Raw genomic sequence first — 16,763 nt, 5'->3', positions numbered from 1 at the left:
CATCCAGTGACGTCTGTGAGCTGAGTATAAGACGGAGGCCGGTCGGTACCGTTGGACCTTCAAGGCCTTATCAAATGGTTCATATGGCTCTGAGCACTATGGGACTTAACATCTGAGGTCATCAGTCCCCTAGAACTTAGAACTACTTAAACCTAACTAAACTAAGGACATCACGCACTTCCATGCCCGAGGCAGGATTCGAACCTGCGACCGCCAAGGCCTGTTCAGACGAAGTTTAGTATGCAGTGAAATACACTGCATTTCAGTAATTTTTCTAGTATTTTTATCTCTCCTGTTTTCGTCTCCGTGTATGTCTCAATTCGAGACACGTATGGCAGGTACCTCTATTAAAAATTCCATTGTCCCATTTGCTCTCAGCTTTATTCAGAAGTTGTCCAGAACAGACAAACTGCTCAAAGAAATGTTGCACATCACCTGTGTACCTGCATCGTCTGTGGGGCTAAATTTGAATTAAGGAATAAGCCCTACGAAGCAAACAAAATGACTTTATTGAGTAATACAATGAGATGACAAAAGTCACGGGATAGCAATATGTACATAAACAGATGACAGTAGTATCGCGTACACAATGTCTAAAAGGACAGTCCACGGCAGGTCTGTCATTTCTACTCAGGTCATTCATGTGAAAAGGTTTTCGATGTCGCTATAGCCGCACGACGGGAATTAACAGACTTTGAACGCGGAATGGTAGTTGGAGGTAGATGCAGGGACATTCTATTTCGGAAACCGTTAGGGAATTCAGTATCCCTAGAACCACGGCGTCAAGAGTGTGTCGAGAGTACGAAATTTCAGACATTACCGCTTACCATGTACAACGCAGTGGCCGACGGCCTTCACTTAACGACCGAGAGCAGCGGCGTTTTTGTAGAGCTGTCAGTGCTAAGAGACAAGCAACACTGTGTGAAATAACCACAGAAAACAACGTGAGACGTACCAGATGACCGACCCGAGTGCCTTTGCTAACAGCACCACCTCGCCTGCAGCGTCTCGTGATGGTATCGTTTGGACCCTAGAAAAGTGGAAAACCGTGACCTAGTGGGATCAGTACCGATTTCGGTTGGTAAGAACTGATGGTAGCCTTCGAGTGTGGCGAAAACGCCTCGAAGACATGGAGCTAGACGCTATGCAAGGTGGTGGTAGCTCCATAATGGTGTGGGCAGTGTTTATATGGACTGGACTGGGTGCTCTGATCCAACTGAACTGATCATTGACTTAAAATGGTTATATTCGTCTACTTGCAGATGATTTTCAGCAATTCATGGATGGAATTTTTGTGGATGACAATGCACTCTCTCAGCATACCACCATTTTTCGCTAGTGGTTTGATGAACATTCGGGAGAGTTCGAGTGAATGATCTGGTGACCCAGATCGCCCGACATGACTCCCATCGAACGTTTACGAGGTATAATCGACAGAAACTACTGCACTGGCCACACTTTCACGATTATGGACGGCTATAGAGGCAGCATGGCTCAATATTTATGCAGGGGACGACTTGTTGAGTTCATGCCATGTCGACTTGCTTTACTACGCCGGGCTACAGGGCGTCCGACACGATATTAAGAGGTATGCCATGACCTCAGTGTAAAAACACAACAGTTATAGAAATATATGCAGGCTGTTTGAAAGCGCACATTTGTCAAGTCGACACTGAACTGAGTGTAAAGTTAATGACAAATTTGTTGTGCCCTTCTCATTCATCCTGGCAACGGCCTTGCCGCAGTGGATACACCGGTTCCCGTCAGATCACCGAAGTTAAGCGCTGTCGGGCGTGGCCGGCAGTTGGATGGGTGGCCATCCGAGCCGCCATGAGCTGTTGCCATTTTTCGGGGTGCACTCAGCCTCGTGATGCCAATTGAGGAGCTACTCGACCGAATGGTAGCGGCTCCGGTCCAAGAAAACCACCATAACGACCGGGAGAGCGGTGTGCTGACCACACGCCCTTCCTATCCGCATCCTCAACTGAGGATGGCACGGCGGTCGGATGGTCCCGATGGGCCACTTGTGGCCTGAAGACGGAGTGCCTCTGCCCTGCCTCTCATTCATCCTGACGGTGACTACTCTCAGACATGGTAAAATGTCAAAACACCTTCCACAGAGCCATCAAGTGAGGATGCAGAGAATGTTTTTCTATCCAATGTGGAAACTAAGTATCCATTCCAAACAAGAAAGTGGTTAATAACATAAGAAAAATTGGAGAAATCAAATGGAGACTATATTTCACATTCCCATCACTTTATTAGAGCTATAAGGGCTAAGTTTTCGGATGGGGTTAACTTACATAGAGCACCGCATTATAAAAGCAGCTGCACAGCACAAGTGTAAACGTATGTTTCGTAATGGCCTCCACCGCTGTAGCACAGTGGGCAGTGCCGTCGAGTGCCATGAGGAAGACCCAGGTCCGTTTTTTCTTACTGTTAGGGATTTTTCTTGGTGGGAGGACTGATGCAGGGTGCACTGAGCCTTGTCAGGCCAAACTGAGGAGCTAATTGACCGAGTAGTAGCGGTTGCAAGGTCCATAAACCCGACAACGGCCGGGAGAGCGGTGTGCTGAGCACATGCCCCTCCATACCGCATCCAGTGCCGCCAGTGGCGAGTATGACACGGCGGCCGGTCGGATCAGAGTGACCCGCCTAGGACACCTAACGGTGTTGAATGTCAAAGTGTGAACTTGGCAGCCACTGTTTTATTATAACACCACTGTGGCTGGTTTCTTATTTTTTTGTAGAACAAACTGACGGTATAGACCAGTCTGTACAGATAATTACAGAAGACTGTGAATGTTATTAATCCCGTTCATGGGTTTGTTTGTATTAACTTCGGGCTACATTATTTGGTTAGCTTGAAACGTTCATTGAACAGATGGCAGTCACCAAATGAAAATGGTTCATCGCATTCGATAGTTATGAAGTACCTTTTTGCATTATTCAGTTTTGTCTTAATAATTTCAGAAGTCAGTGTTTTCTGATTGTAGGTTCAGAGCGATAATTAGGATACAAGATTTGGGTTGCTCCGGAAAACTATATGTAGAAAATTATCACATCTCATACACACAGATTTTAGAATATTATGCTATGCAAATATTTCTTTCATCTGCCGTTTTTTGATTGGGTATTTGGGACGGGTCTAGTGTGATTGTGTATGACTAAGTTTTTATAGCGAACCCAGAATTAAAACATTCATATGTTGCAGCTATGAACGAAGAGATATAAGCAAAGATAATCATTCTTTTTTGTTTGTATATGCGTATGTAGTACAGGAAGCCTGCACAAAAGAGGTTTTGCATTTCAATTCTGAAATAAAATGACTTTTCCAGTTTTTATTTTCACATTCTGAGTAAGGATGGACTAACCGTCTCAACTTAGACTGTTATCAAATTATGTCACATAGCTTGGAGTATCACGAGTTTACTAATAGTAGTTTCTTGTAAATGACACTTTATGAAATTGCGTAGCTAAAAGAAGATTCTGAAGTGAATTTTGAAAATAATAGTTTCTCCAGACAACACTCATATGTCTTACGTCTGATACTTACCCTCGGTAACATTCTAAGTGATATCTGTGAAGACGTTTCCAATATCCTACGGCTTCAGATACTGCGCTGAATACTTACATACGTCAAAAAATGACAGTACACTGTCCTGGATAGTAGCAAACAAAAGTAAGAGGAAGTTAAATCTACTTCAAAAGAAAGATTAAAAAATTATCTAGTAGTGTCGTTTTATTTGTGCTGAAAACCAATACCCATTTCATATTTTGCTCTCATATACTGGATTCTGGCTTTTACCTCTTGATTTTCATGGTTAAGAAAACGTAGTGCTCTGGTGATAATAAAAGCATAAAGAAGAGTTTATACTACCTTAAAACGACGCAATGCAAAATTTATCCAACGACAAAGCTTTGAAGGCAGTTGATTAAAAGGAACTTGTGTTTACATGTGTTAGTTTTCTATGCTTGCGCTCAGTTGGAGCTTTTCAGCTTTATAACTATAAGTTTTCCAGTTTCTAACTTGCTATCTGTGTAAATGTTTAACACTTAAACCTGCGCAAGTTACACACTCAGATCGGTACCAAACGTTGTGTGTCGATAGAGTACCAAACGACACACCGATTTGGTTCGTACTGTGTGCTGTCGTCCAGTAGAACAAGTTTAAATGGTAATTGAAAGTAACACCAGAAACTGTATTTGTGAGTTGAAAATGTGGAAATCTATGGTAGATGAGCTGGCAGAGCGTCAGATCATCGTACTGAAGCTACGGAGTACGAAACCCACTGGTGGCGGGTTATTTATTTTTTTTAACAGTTTTCGCGAGGAATTGTAATATGGGAGAACATTTTTCTGACATGTAAAAGGACGTTTCGGAGTTTGTAGCAATTTCTTTTGGCAGTCTGCTTTCGCTTCGTGGTTGAAAGTAGCAAACCTATGGTGTACATTTGTATAGGTAACACACCCATATATACAAATGTACTCTAGAGATTTGCTGCTTAGTAACGAAGCGAACGCAGACTGCCGAAAGAACGTTGTCAGAAACTCCGAGACGTCCTTTTACACGCCAGAAAAATGTCCTCCCATGTAACACTTTCACGCGCAAACTGTTACAAAAATAATCCGCAGTTAGTAGGTTTGGGACTCGGGACCTTCAGCAGGACGATCTGATGCTTTTCCAACTCATCTACTATAGGTCTTCGCATTCGTACCTCATTGATACGGTTTTCCTATACTGCTTAGTTCTGGTGTTACTTTTAATTACCATTTACACGTGGTCTACTGGACTACATCACACAGCACGAACTAAATCGATGTTTTGGTTGATACTCTATCGACACACAATGTTTGGTACCAATCTGTCTGACATCTGGAGGTTTGGGTGTAAGAACAATTTTTCAAAAGAGAGTTTTTACTTTTGTATCTCCCTGAAACCTTTAAATTGTAATTTGATTGGGTACGTGATGCATCTTTATGCCTTCTAGTGGCTGTATGTAACCTCTATTTATACTGTACATGGAGCTTCTGTGTTTAATGTACCTACGTGCATTATTACGTACATGATATGCAATCCGTATAAACACAGCTCATCTGATCCACCACAAGTGATAACTGTTTTGCTGTGCACATTTTATACGTAATCTCAATACTTAGATTTCCAATGCAAAACACGCAGCCAACGAACTGCAGAACACCGGAATGCATGTCAAACAGATTATTGTTTCACTGCATGTAATCTGAATAGACAGACACTGCTTCCTAAGTGCACAAGAAAATGTTCAAGTCTGGCTCTAATAATCACGTCAGCTTACCAGTGCAACAACAGATATCTAAGCTATTCCTGATAACTTCATGCCATTGCTGGGAGCTCAAATAAAAATGCTTAAATAATTCTTGCCACAGTTGACAGTCGGATCTCGGTAACTGCAATGGTAGTCCTAATTTCTTCTCTTTTTACAACTTTTTAATAGCAAGTGCGATGTGGAGGCTTAAAGTCGAATTACTTAAAAACTGACTGAACTTCTCTTGCGTGTTCATTATCCAAAATACATCACTGGATATTCTTGTTAGCAAATTCTTATAGGCTGTAATTAAAAAGTTAGTTTACAAGATTAACTCTTCAGGTAAAACTTTAATGAAGACTATTTCTTTAAACAAGATATACATACATTGTTAAAAAATGAAACACATTAATGAGCTACGGATTACTTTCTTGAGTTTATGCATTTATGACATAATGAAACAATAGTACCACGCAGTCAAGCAATGCGAGTTACGAAAATTTACAGAGCAGATCTGAAAATCTTCCAAAAGGCTATATGCCACATTCCGCAATGCTAGAGCACGCGGCAAATTGCCTTTTTTTAAAATAGACAAGTTACAGTAACAGCACTCCGAAATTAGACCTCAGCCCAAGTTCTTAGATCTGCTTCCAACCACGCTCGACACCGAAGTCTTTCTCTCACATGGACTGACTAGTATGACAACAACACAGACTTTGGAACCCAGAGAGTCACTTTATACACACACTCAAGAAGTGTGGAAATATCACAGCCATAATTGCCACTTCTCATACTGTAATAACCTTTCACATGGCATTTTTTCCCTCTATGTTCTAATTTTTGATACTTTCTTTTAGGTAATTGCTAATGGATTTACAGAATCCAAAATGAATCTCTCAAAATATCTAATCAGAAGCCTTTTCTTTTCAAAAAAGACATATCACTGCCTCCTACCGTGTTCACAAAGGAAACTGTTACTGAAATTATTCTCAATTCAGCAGCTATGAAGTAGCACCACTTTCTGTACCTTGAATTTATTAAGTAATATTGTCATCTTGTACTTTTTTTGGCGTGGGGAACATGTTTAAACGTGTGATGTACGTGCAGACCGATCATGCTTTCCTGTACTTAGCAGCTGCACAATGTTTTGTTTTCGTGTATCACAAACCAACGGAAAAACCCTCCTATCGGAGCACAAAAACGGCGAATACGTCCTTGTTTAAAAGACTTTGACTAAAAGTGGAGTTTCAGCTGCCTCATTCTACCTTCCTCAGCACTATAAAAATGACCCCAAAAATTTCGGCATGTGAACATACTCGCGCTCTTTTTTAACATGTAACTCACCTTTCACTCCCACATATTACCCTAACTGTAACTCGTTCACAGCCACTAGTGTATCGCTCCAAGTCGGTCACACCCATCCACTCCCACTTGCCCTGTCTCACTCGCTCATTCAAGCCAACTCATTGTCATTATCTGTTTGTGTCTCTTCGTCCCTACCTCTTGTCCGACAGCCACAGTCTCTTTCGTTCTGCCATATTACTACTGTCTCCTCTCACTGTCACTGTCATCCCCTTATTCTGTCTTCCTACTAATATCTCATTTGTTCTTTCTCACTTCGGCTGGTCTGCTGTCAGTATCTCTCTCTCTTACTCGTTGTGACTGTCATAGACTCTGTCTCTAATTATCGCTTGTACTCCCCCACTTCCACCCTTTCCTTCCCTTTATTCCTCTCCCTCTGGCACATTTTTATTTTTGTTATTTTTCACTGCTGCTACTCTTTTAAAAACTGCTGTCTGTATGCATATGACAGGTTACATTACACATAGGCTGGGCTCTTAACTGACACACACACAATCGTTATCCATGTCCCACCACTTGGAGGTGGACCATTGTACCTTCTGTTTCAGTCATTTTTTGCAGCTTCATTTACTGTGTTAAAATAAACATAACAATTACTGATTTACAAAAACAGTCATTTCATACAGTAAGTTAAACTTTTTTTTAAATAATATAGATACATGAAATGATTTTATCCTATTGACTGGAAATTTTTAGTGGTTTCGTTTGCTTGACACTTATTGTTGTATATCTTGAGCATTTATTGTAGATTCTATTTCATCAACATAATGTTTTTATTATGAACCTGAATAATAAAGTCTGGGTATTCTATCTCTTACCACATGAATTGGTAAACATTAAAATATGCCGGCCGGAGTGGCCGTGCGTTTCTAGGCGCTACAGTCTGGAACCGAGCGACCGCTACGGTCGCAGGTTCGAATCCTGCCTCGGGCATGGATGTGTGTGATGTCCTTAGGTTAGTTAGGTTTAATTAGTTCTAAGTTCTAGGCGACTGATGACCTCAGAAGTTAAGTCGCATAGTGCTCAGAGCCATTTGAACCAGCCATTAAAATATAAAGCTTTAAAGACATGTAATTACTTGAACATTAAAGTACCTATTTAGAAATTTAGTCCAACTTATTGTGCATTAATCTCGTAATCTATTTTAACTGTAATACATTTTATAGATAAAGCATTCTACAAATAATTTAACGGTGGTGAAATACATAGACGTTCGGATGTTATTTTTAATACATTGAAGAGATAAGACATCTTGTGTAAAACTTAAAAACTGTAAAATACTAAGAATATTGGTTGTCGTTTATCGACTTGATAGTTCTTCTCATAGGAGAAATTAAAACACAAGAACAAGATATAACATTAAAAATATTGACCAGATAAACTTCTAAGTTTCCATCTTTCAGAGCGTTCATCGGCTCCTAAATTATTTGCATTAGTCTTAATAAGCTTTTATAATTGTACATGTGGTGACATAATAAGTACTATTTGGTCACGATTTTCATCGGTGTCACTACCGTCTTGCTCCTCTCGGCCTACCGCTGCTGCTAAGTAAGTAAAAACCAGCATATTGTTATAGAACTGTTTTTCGATCTTTTAAGCAAATAGAAATGTCAAAAACTTAGGCACAGACCACTGATGATGCTTCACCTCAATACAGCGAAACGCGTCTGCTGGAAAAAAACACTTTTTTTTCGGTAGTCGCAACGACAGAACGAAAATACCCACAAGACTATTAAATACTTTTCTCTTTCAGAAACATTTTAGTGCTATTACTAATTTGCATTTTACCAGGTGGTTATAATGAAACTGTTAGTGTTTTATGAGCTGCAGTGTGGCCTGTATAAATCGCAGGACGCTGAAATATCGCGGGTATGTTCATCAATCTGTGCGCTCTCGGAGTATAGGGAAAAAATAATAGTTTCACTTTCTGCCAGCAGATGGAAATACGACACAGCAAACAGGCAGAATGTGGTGTGGACACAGGAAAAGGGGGGGGGGACAATCAGACACATGATAACGATGGTTTGGCACATTTATTAGGACGTGGTCACATGTCACAACATGTGTTCAGTATGGTCTTCCAACTCAGCGACGTGCTGCATCTGGAATACAGCATGACCGCATGGTCAGCAGTTGCTAGCAGCATGTCCTATGTAATCAGAGCGATAAGTCATCGTACGCTACCCTTTAGCTCAGGAAGGGTCAGTAGATATCCCTTACAGAGGCGATCTTTCAGGTACCCCCACAAACAAAAGTCACATAGATTTAGATCTGGGTATCTGGAAGGCCACACATCTTGAAATCGCCTAGAGGTGATGTGGTCGTTACCGAAAGTTTCTCGAAGCAAATGTTTCACCTAGAAAGCGACATATGGTTTCGACTCATCTTGCATGAAAATAGTGGTGTGGACACAGTTGTGTTCTTGCAACGCTGGAATCACGTGTTGCACAAGCAGGTCCATATAACGTGCAGATGTCACTGTTCCCCTAACAGGGCCGCGAGGTGTCTCCTGATCGAAGAAAAGCGGACCGCGAATAAAAGAGCTCGTGAAATCACACCATGCAGTCACATATGCTGAGTGCAATGGATGGTCCTGCACAACATGTGGCGGATTAGAGCCCCATATGCGACAATTCTGTGCACCGGTCAGAGTATAATGCCACATGTCATCCTTTCCCATGCGTGCCAGAAACGAAGGACAAAGTCACGGCATTATATCGTATCTTGGCTCTTCATTTGGTGCACATTCTGAACCTTGTTGGGATACCAGTATAAAATGTTCCGAAGAATCTTTTGCGCTGTTGACCAGAGGAGAGACAATTCCCGTAACACATTTACAGTACTGGTTGCAGAATTTGAGGCATGTACTGCACGGTCAGCAATAGCTACACAACTTCAAGAAACTCTGCCATGGGACTGGGTCACTTCCCGCTCCCTATTGCATAATCTGATTCACCTATTTCTTCAGATTTCTGGCTTATATTCTTTACCCCATCTATTGACGTAGGTACCTTCGCAGCTGTCTCTGTTGGCGATATTCCCGCATTGCAGCGCTGCTTTTAACTTTACCAACATTGCACCGGCTTCCTTCTCAGCAGCGATTGCATTTCGTACTGAAGGCCTCAATCTTCTTAACCCAACAGTCACTTCACAAAAGAAATAAATACGAATTGACGAGCGACAAACAACATACTGGCGTCAAAACGGGAAGTGGGTCAGGCCTCAGCACATTACATCACCGTACCGAGATAGAGAGAGAACGAACTCAGCAAATAGCATGGGACAGAAAACCGGCAGCATCGTGACACGCATGTTTGTTAGCTCGTAAGAGATGTCGAAAGAAACGGCATCTATTTCACAAGAACCAGTGTCTGTGAACCAACACAGCAGTTCAAGAGCCTGTTAAGTGAATATAGCGGTCATTACGAATCGAGCATCGCGTCATAACCTTACGTTAGCTCCACTTAAATAATCGAGCTCTTCAGTTCTCAAGGAGTTGATGATTGGGAACTACGGCGCTCACAGTAACAGCACTTGATTCCACGATTACGAAATTGTAGCGAATCTATGTCCTAGATACCCCAGAGCAGTCTACGAAGCAGCCGAAGGTGCACTTGAGATGACGGTCTTCGCCTGATCAACTTCATACTGTTCGCCCCCTACCATTGCTGATGGAGAAGCTGACCGTCTTCCGACAACACCACATCGCGGAGTGCTGACAGCAGCAAACTTCAGCGCGGTAACCGGCGGCAGGGTCTCGTGGGGTCCACGTACCTGTTCAACACTTCGGCGCCTCCAGATGGTGAAACCTACTTGACCGGTAGGAAGGAGATCGACCGATCACACGTTTTTCGATAACACCACACACTGAATGGGTCTTCAAGGGTCGACATAAAATTTGGAGTGGGATCGAGCACAATCCAGTAGCTAGTACGAGACCATTCGTGCTGGACCATAGCCCCGCCGGTAGGGCGCCGTGGTACGAGGTCGCTCACTCTTCGCCTGGGTGTGCAGACGAGCAACTGACTCGGCAGCAGTCAGCGGAAATCCAACACGCAGCTGAATGAATCATCGGCTTCAAGGCAGATGTGCAACAACTGTAAACATGGTTAATAAACAAGTGAACTCTGATACTGTTCTACTAGCGTTAGAGACGCTTCATTGGTACCCTACTGCTATCCTGACTTCATGCACAGGTGTCTCCGCTTGGCTCCTCTGTGGTTTAATTGTAACCACCCGGTACATCCTCTCTACTTCGGTCAGGGTCAGCTATTTCCTGGCAAATAGTAGAACTCATCTATTGCTTTTAATATCTCATTTCCCAATCCCTTCAGCATCCCCAGATTTAATTCGATTACACTCTATTACTCTTGTTTTAAAGTTGTGTATGTTCCTTTTGTAACCACCTTCAAGGCATTAAACTATTAAACCGATCTTTTAAGTCCTTTAACGTCTCTGACACAATACGTGTACGGTAAACATTAAGATACTAACTTTTTCTCTCGGAACCTTAATTCCTCTTCCGTCATTCTATTTTGTTTCCGTCAATGACTCCGCAGTGTATAGACTGAATAACATTGGGAACAGGCTATAAAGCAGTCTCTCTCGCTTCTCAGCTACTATCTCTATTTCATATCCTTTGATTCTTTGAAGCGTGGTTCCTGTTTAAGTTGTTGATATCCTTCCGTTTGTCACTAGTACAACATGAACACAGTACATCATCCTGCCCACTGTACTGTCATCCCAGCAACGTCAAGCTGATGCGCTCTTTCAGACTGTGGCCAAATTTATAGTATTACTCATTGCGATTCCTAATATGTTTTCCATTTGCCATAACCATCACCTGATCTGCCTCCCAAAGTGCACGTGTGGGGCTTGGTGAGAAGGCATACGATGTTTCTGGGAACATCCCTTCAATTCTGCGGTAGTGCACAATGGCAGTTCGATAAGAAAAATACTACAAATTATTTTTGCAGACAATGTCCCTGTAGGTGTATCAGCCTTAAAACATGTGATTAAGATCTTATTCGTATGATGCAGACATCAGGACGATGGAACTTTTGTCCTGATTTACATACTGATTCCAGTAAAATCTGATTCATAGACAAAATTCCACGTAACCGGGGGGGGGGGGGGGGGGGGGTTCGTCATATAAATGCATAATTCAGTAAAATTGACTTTCAGGATAGAAGTGTGTGCCGATGGAGGTGTGGACGAGGACGAATGTGTCTGCGAATATTTCCAGTAACAGTATCTTTGTGGTTCAGAGCTACTTGACGCAATCAGTATCACAATTTCGCCTCTTAGCATTGCATGCGACTGACAATAATATTACTGTTTTAAGTCACTATGAGTGTCTATACGGGTCGAATTTCTTTTGTCTTGGGTTGAGTACCCAATATCCTGGAGACGGTAGATGTGTTGTAGACATTTGCTGGGTCTAAAGGTGGTGACATTGCGACCTTCCTGATTTTCCGCACAGTTACATGAACATACCGCTTCCGTGGGACCTGCAGCTGTCTAAAGAATGAGGCATCGCTTTTCCGTTTGCGTTAACAGATGTGACTTATCTAAATATCGAAAGCTGCCATAAAGCGACATGAAGACTGTGTTAAGACACTCCATCAATTGGAATCTTTGCTTCGTGATCTGACTCCAGTTGTGGAACACGTGAGTCATAATTAATGTTCCGTACAAAAGTGATACAGTTAATATTTCTCTCAAAAATATTCGAAAGTACACAATGCGACGCCTATTACGTTAATGTTCTTGATATGTTCACGTGATTTAACATTTTGGAGCATTAACGTGTAATTGACAAACGAATTACACTGATGAGCCAAAACATTGTGATCATCTGCTTAATAGTTTGTTTGTCTGCCTTTGGAACGAAATAAACCGCTGATTCCGAGTATCAGGGATCCGACAGTTTGTTGGTAGCTTTGTGGAGATACGTGGCATTACATGTCTACCCACAGGTCACGGAACTCGTGTAAATAACGGACCACTGAATTACGCACACATTGATGCCACCCAGCGACCCAGATTGTTTCCGGAGTATTTACAGCAGGTGAATTTAGTCGCCGAGACATCAACGTGAGTTCACTACAATGCGGTAGCACGGTTCTGGCTCCGACACAGGTACAGTCATGCTGCTGAAAGATGGCGTCGCCGTCGGAAAGTCATCAAGCATGAAGGGGTGCAGGTGGTTCGCAGCTGTCAGCGTGTCTTCGATTACTTCCACCGGTCCCATACAAGCCCAGGAGAATATCTCTCATCCCACAATACTGTTCGCACCAGGCTGCGTCCGTGGCGCACTCCACGTTTCGAGCCGCCCTTCTCCTCGATGACTGCATCTGTGGAAACGACCGTCGACCTAGTGTAGCAAAATTGTGATTCACCCGAAGAGCCGACACGTTTCCACTGATCGACGATTGAAACCGATAGTCCCGTGATCACGGCAATCGTCATTGACGATGTCATACGTGTGGTCTGCTGCGGAGCTCCACGTTCAACAATGTACGATGAACGGTGTGCTTCGAAAGACATGTGCGTGCATCAGCGTTGTGATCTTTCGGTAGAGATGCCACAGATCATCGTTTATCCCAGTTTACTGAGTTTGCAAGCCTCCGAATCCCACGTTCTGTGAAGGGTCGTGGACGTCCAACCATTTAGCAGCGCCTAGTGGTAATTTCACTGTCCTTCTCCCTCCTTCCGTAGACGCTTACGACAGTAGCACATTCGACCAGCTTCGCCATTTTCGAGATATTCGATCACAGTCTCTGCGTAACAATAATCTGCTCTTTGTCAAAGTCGCAAAACTCAAGGGATTTCCTCACTTTCACCCCACATTTTCGCTAGGGTGATCCCTCGTCCGTGACTGCTCCGTTTGCATATTCTAGCTACCGCGTCAAATGTCCACAACGCCACCAGGTGTCATCCGACGTCACGGTGGGCAGTGGTCACAACGTTTTGGCTCGTTAGTGTATGTGGCTATGGAAGATGTGACAACAACTTGTTACACTACTTCATTTGTCATCTAAACATTGAGGAAATATTCTGCAGGAAGTTTCGCAAGATCTGTTTCACTAATTGCTACAGAAACTTAGGGAACGTATCAAGAATATAACAGACCATATTGTACTAAAATGTGACCGTGATCGACCTCTATGTTTTTCATCTATGGAATATGGATTACGAGAACCGACTTCAGTGGAAAAAAATTCAGGCATCGTGCAGTCTTAGCAACCGAATTTAACTATTTTACGCTATTTTAGTATTCGCAAATGCGGATGCGCATAAAAGCACTTTTCCACTTAGAGAGCACTTTTCCGCTCAAAGCTCTAACTGCTACGTTGGTTTCAGTATGATACATAATTATAGAATATGTTCTTTTTATGTGCGTGGCGATGTTTCTTCTAGAAGGAAAATGTCACCTGTAAGAAAGATGACGCTTTTTCTAGGCTGAAAATATCCTATGGAAAAATGATATTGAATTGTACCATCAGAGATATTGCGGAAGTTATTCTCTCCGTTCGTCCAAGAGAACCAGAAGGCAGTAGACAATGGCGCTCTGGCTGATCCCCTGTTCTTCCACTTCTGGGAGCTATTATATGCAGTTTCGCATTGCTATTTTGTGAACAAACTACGAGTTAAGGAAGTGTTGCAACAGGTTTATCATTGTATGCAAGGTTCTCTATCAAACAGAACTTCACACATTACTCGTAACGGGATCATACCGGTATGCATAAAGGTGATACTGAGAGAACTCCAAAATAATGTTATAGTGTCGTTATTGTTTACAATATACAGTGCGTTTTACAATTCCTGTTACGGTCTTCTAGAAGCTGTAGAGAGGACTTATTAGATAAAGTCTTGACAGTGTTCCAATAGGTACTGTTTGGACGCAAAAAAAGTAAAAAAAATCGAATCACTTTCAAACCTCAAACTCCACGCTGTGAAGGTGATACGCTGACATTTATTTCGATTATTGTTACTACTGCATATCGGTATCATATTTTAAGTTTGAAAATTTTGAAAATGCATCCTCTAACAACTTAGCCTGGCAGCCAAGGCTTCACATATCAGGGACAATCTGCAGAAGCAAGGATACATGAGGCGTCCTTTGAAGCTCTTGCGGAAAAAACAAAATTGTGGAAAGAGAGGAGGAATCCACGTTAGAAGGAGGAAATTGAGAAATTGGTGAAGATGAACAAGGACGCCTAAATAGATGGCTGAGCACGCGGCTTCATGAAGACCGTAAAATATACAAAGCTAACCTGAAAGAAGGCTCAAAGGCCCATTAGTTACGTTGAAATGAGATGCAGATGATGATGATGTTTTGGTTTGTGGGGCGCTCAACTGCGCGTTTATCAGCGCCCGTACAAACTCCCAACCTTTTCTCAGCGCAGTCTCGCCACTTTCATGAATGATGATGAAATGATGAGGACAATACAAACACCCAACCACCTCGAGGCAGGCGAAAATCCCTGACCCCGCCGGGAATCGAACCCGGGACCCCGTGATCGGGAAGCGAGAACGCGACCGCAAGACCACGAGCTGCGGATCGGCGTGGCAGAAAGGTGGAGAGGATGTGGAAGCAAACTTTGTTAGTACCAGAGTAAGCAGAGCTGGATGATACTGAAGAACGTTAGAGTTGAAAACAAATATAGTTCTAATGAGCATGGAGGAGCGGGTGAAGGAGAAGGGACATGAATTTATGCTAGGATTGTTTAAGTTGACAGAGGGAGACAAACATTCATTTGTACGACAGATAGTCCCACAAGATATCTGCAAAGCTGTGAACGACAGGAAAAATTGGAAATCACCAAGACCAGGTGAAAGAAACATAGCATTAATAAAGACAGCTCCTATGATTGTATACAATGTCTTGGCTTACTTGTATGGTAAGTGCTTGGAAAGGAACCAGGTACCCAAGGAATGGAAAAATTCTGTTATTATTTCAGTCTATAAAAAGGGGAACAGGTAGGACTGTGGAAATTACCAGGGCATAAATGTGATGCTATCACCAGCAGGATTGTATGGGAGAAGTTTGAAAGAAAGAATTGAGATGGAGGCTATAATATCTGAAGAAAAATTGGTTTCAGAACAAGGTGCTCGTGTATTGACAGAATATTCACTTTGTGGAATCTAATAGAAAATAGAATTGCCAGAGGAACAGAGACTGATTTAATATTCGTAGATTTACAGAACGCCTATGATATTGTACGACACAACATTTGGTGAACAACTGTGAAGAACAGTGACGTGTCGGACACTTACATCAAAGCAGTTAAACATTTCTATACAGACAGTGTGAATGTCGTTGGAGCAGTGTCACCGAGTTTCCTGTTACAAAAAGGCTGCATCTCGGGTGTGCTATAAGGAGCAAGCACTTAAGGCCTGGAGAAGCATATTTTGAGATATGGGAATCCCTGGGGGGGGGGGGGGGGAGGGGGATGCAATGTTGTACATACTTCTCTTGTCTGATGACCAGATCATCGTTGCAGAAGTCCAGGATGATTCTGAGTATATGCCTTGTACATTGAAAGACGGGTACGAAAGATGGGCCCTGGCAATTAATTTGACGAAAACCAAATATCTGAAACTTGGCGACATTTCCACAGAGGGTATGGACAAAGGAGTCAGTAAGATCACAGGCTGTAAGCCTTTTAATTGTCTAAAGGTTATGATAACGTCACACAGAAAAAGTGAAGATGACATAAATAATAAAGTAGGGCACTAGAGGAGAGCCGTACGACGACTAAACACGTCCCTTTGGAGAAGTAAAACTACAAAAAGGTCCAAACAAGTGCTATATCGTTGAGTTGTAGAAAACAAAGCCACCTATGGAGCAGAAATGTTGATAATAAACAAGCGTCACCGAAACAGGTTGTTTGCACTAGAGATGAACTTTTGGAGAAGTTGTGGCGTCTCCGAGCTGAACCGTGTTCCAAAATCCAACACGAGAGAGACTATGAGTGAAGATAAATCAATAATAAGCACTATAGAGGTGAAAAAATAAAATGGTATGAACATCTATAAAGAATGGACGATAGCCGATGACCAAAGAAAGTGTGGCAGTGGAATGAAGAAAGGGTGGACGACCTAGGA

General features: G+C 42.4%; 1 pseudogene; it reads left to right on the top strand.

Moving 5' to 3' along the window:
• The first annotated feature begins 1,726 nt into the window (after positions 1-1,726).
• Positions 1,727-1,844, top strand: LOC126482734 (5S ribosomal RNA; annotated as a pseudogene).
• Positions 1,845-16,763: the final 14,919 nt, after the last annotated feature.

Source organism: Schistocerca serialis, chromosome 5 (assembly GCF_023864345.2).
Source record: "Schistocerca serialis cubense isolate TAMUIC-IGC-003099 chromosome 5, iqSchSeri2.2, whole genome shotgun sequence".
In the NCBI taxonomy this organism is placed as follows: Eukaryota; Metazoa; Arthropoda; class Insecta; order Orthoptera; family Acrididae; genus Schistocerca; species Schistocerca serialis.
This window is presented reverse-complemented; position numbering and strand designations above follow the sequence as displayed.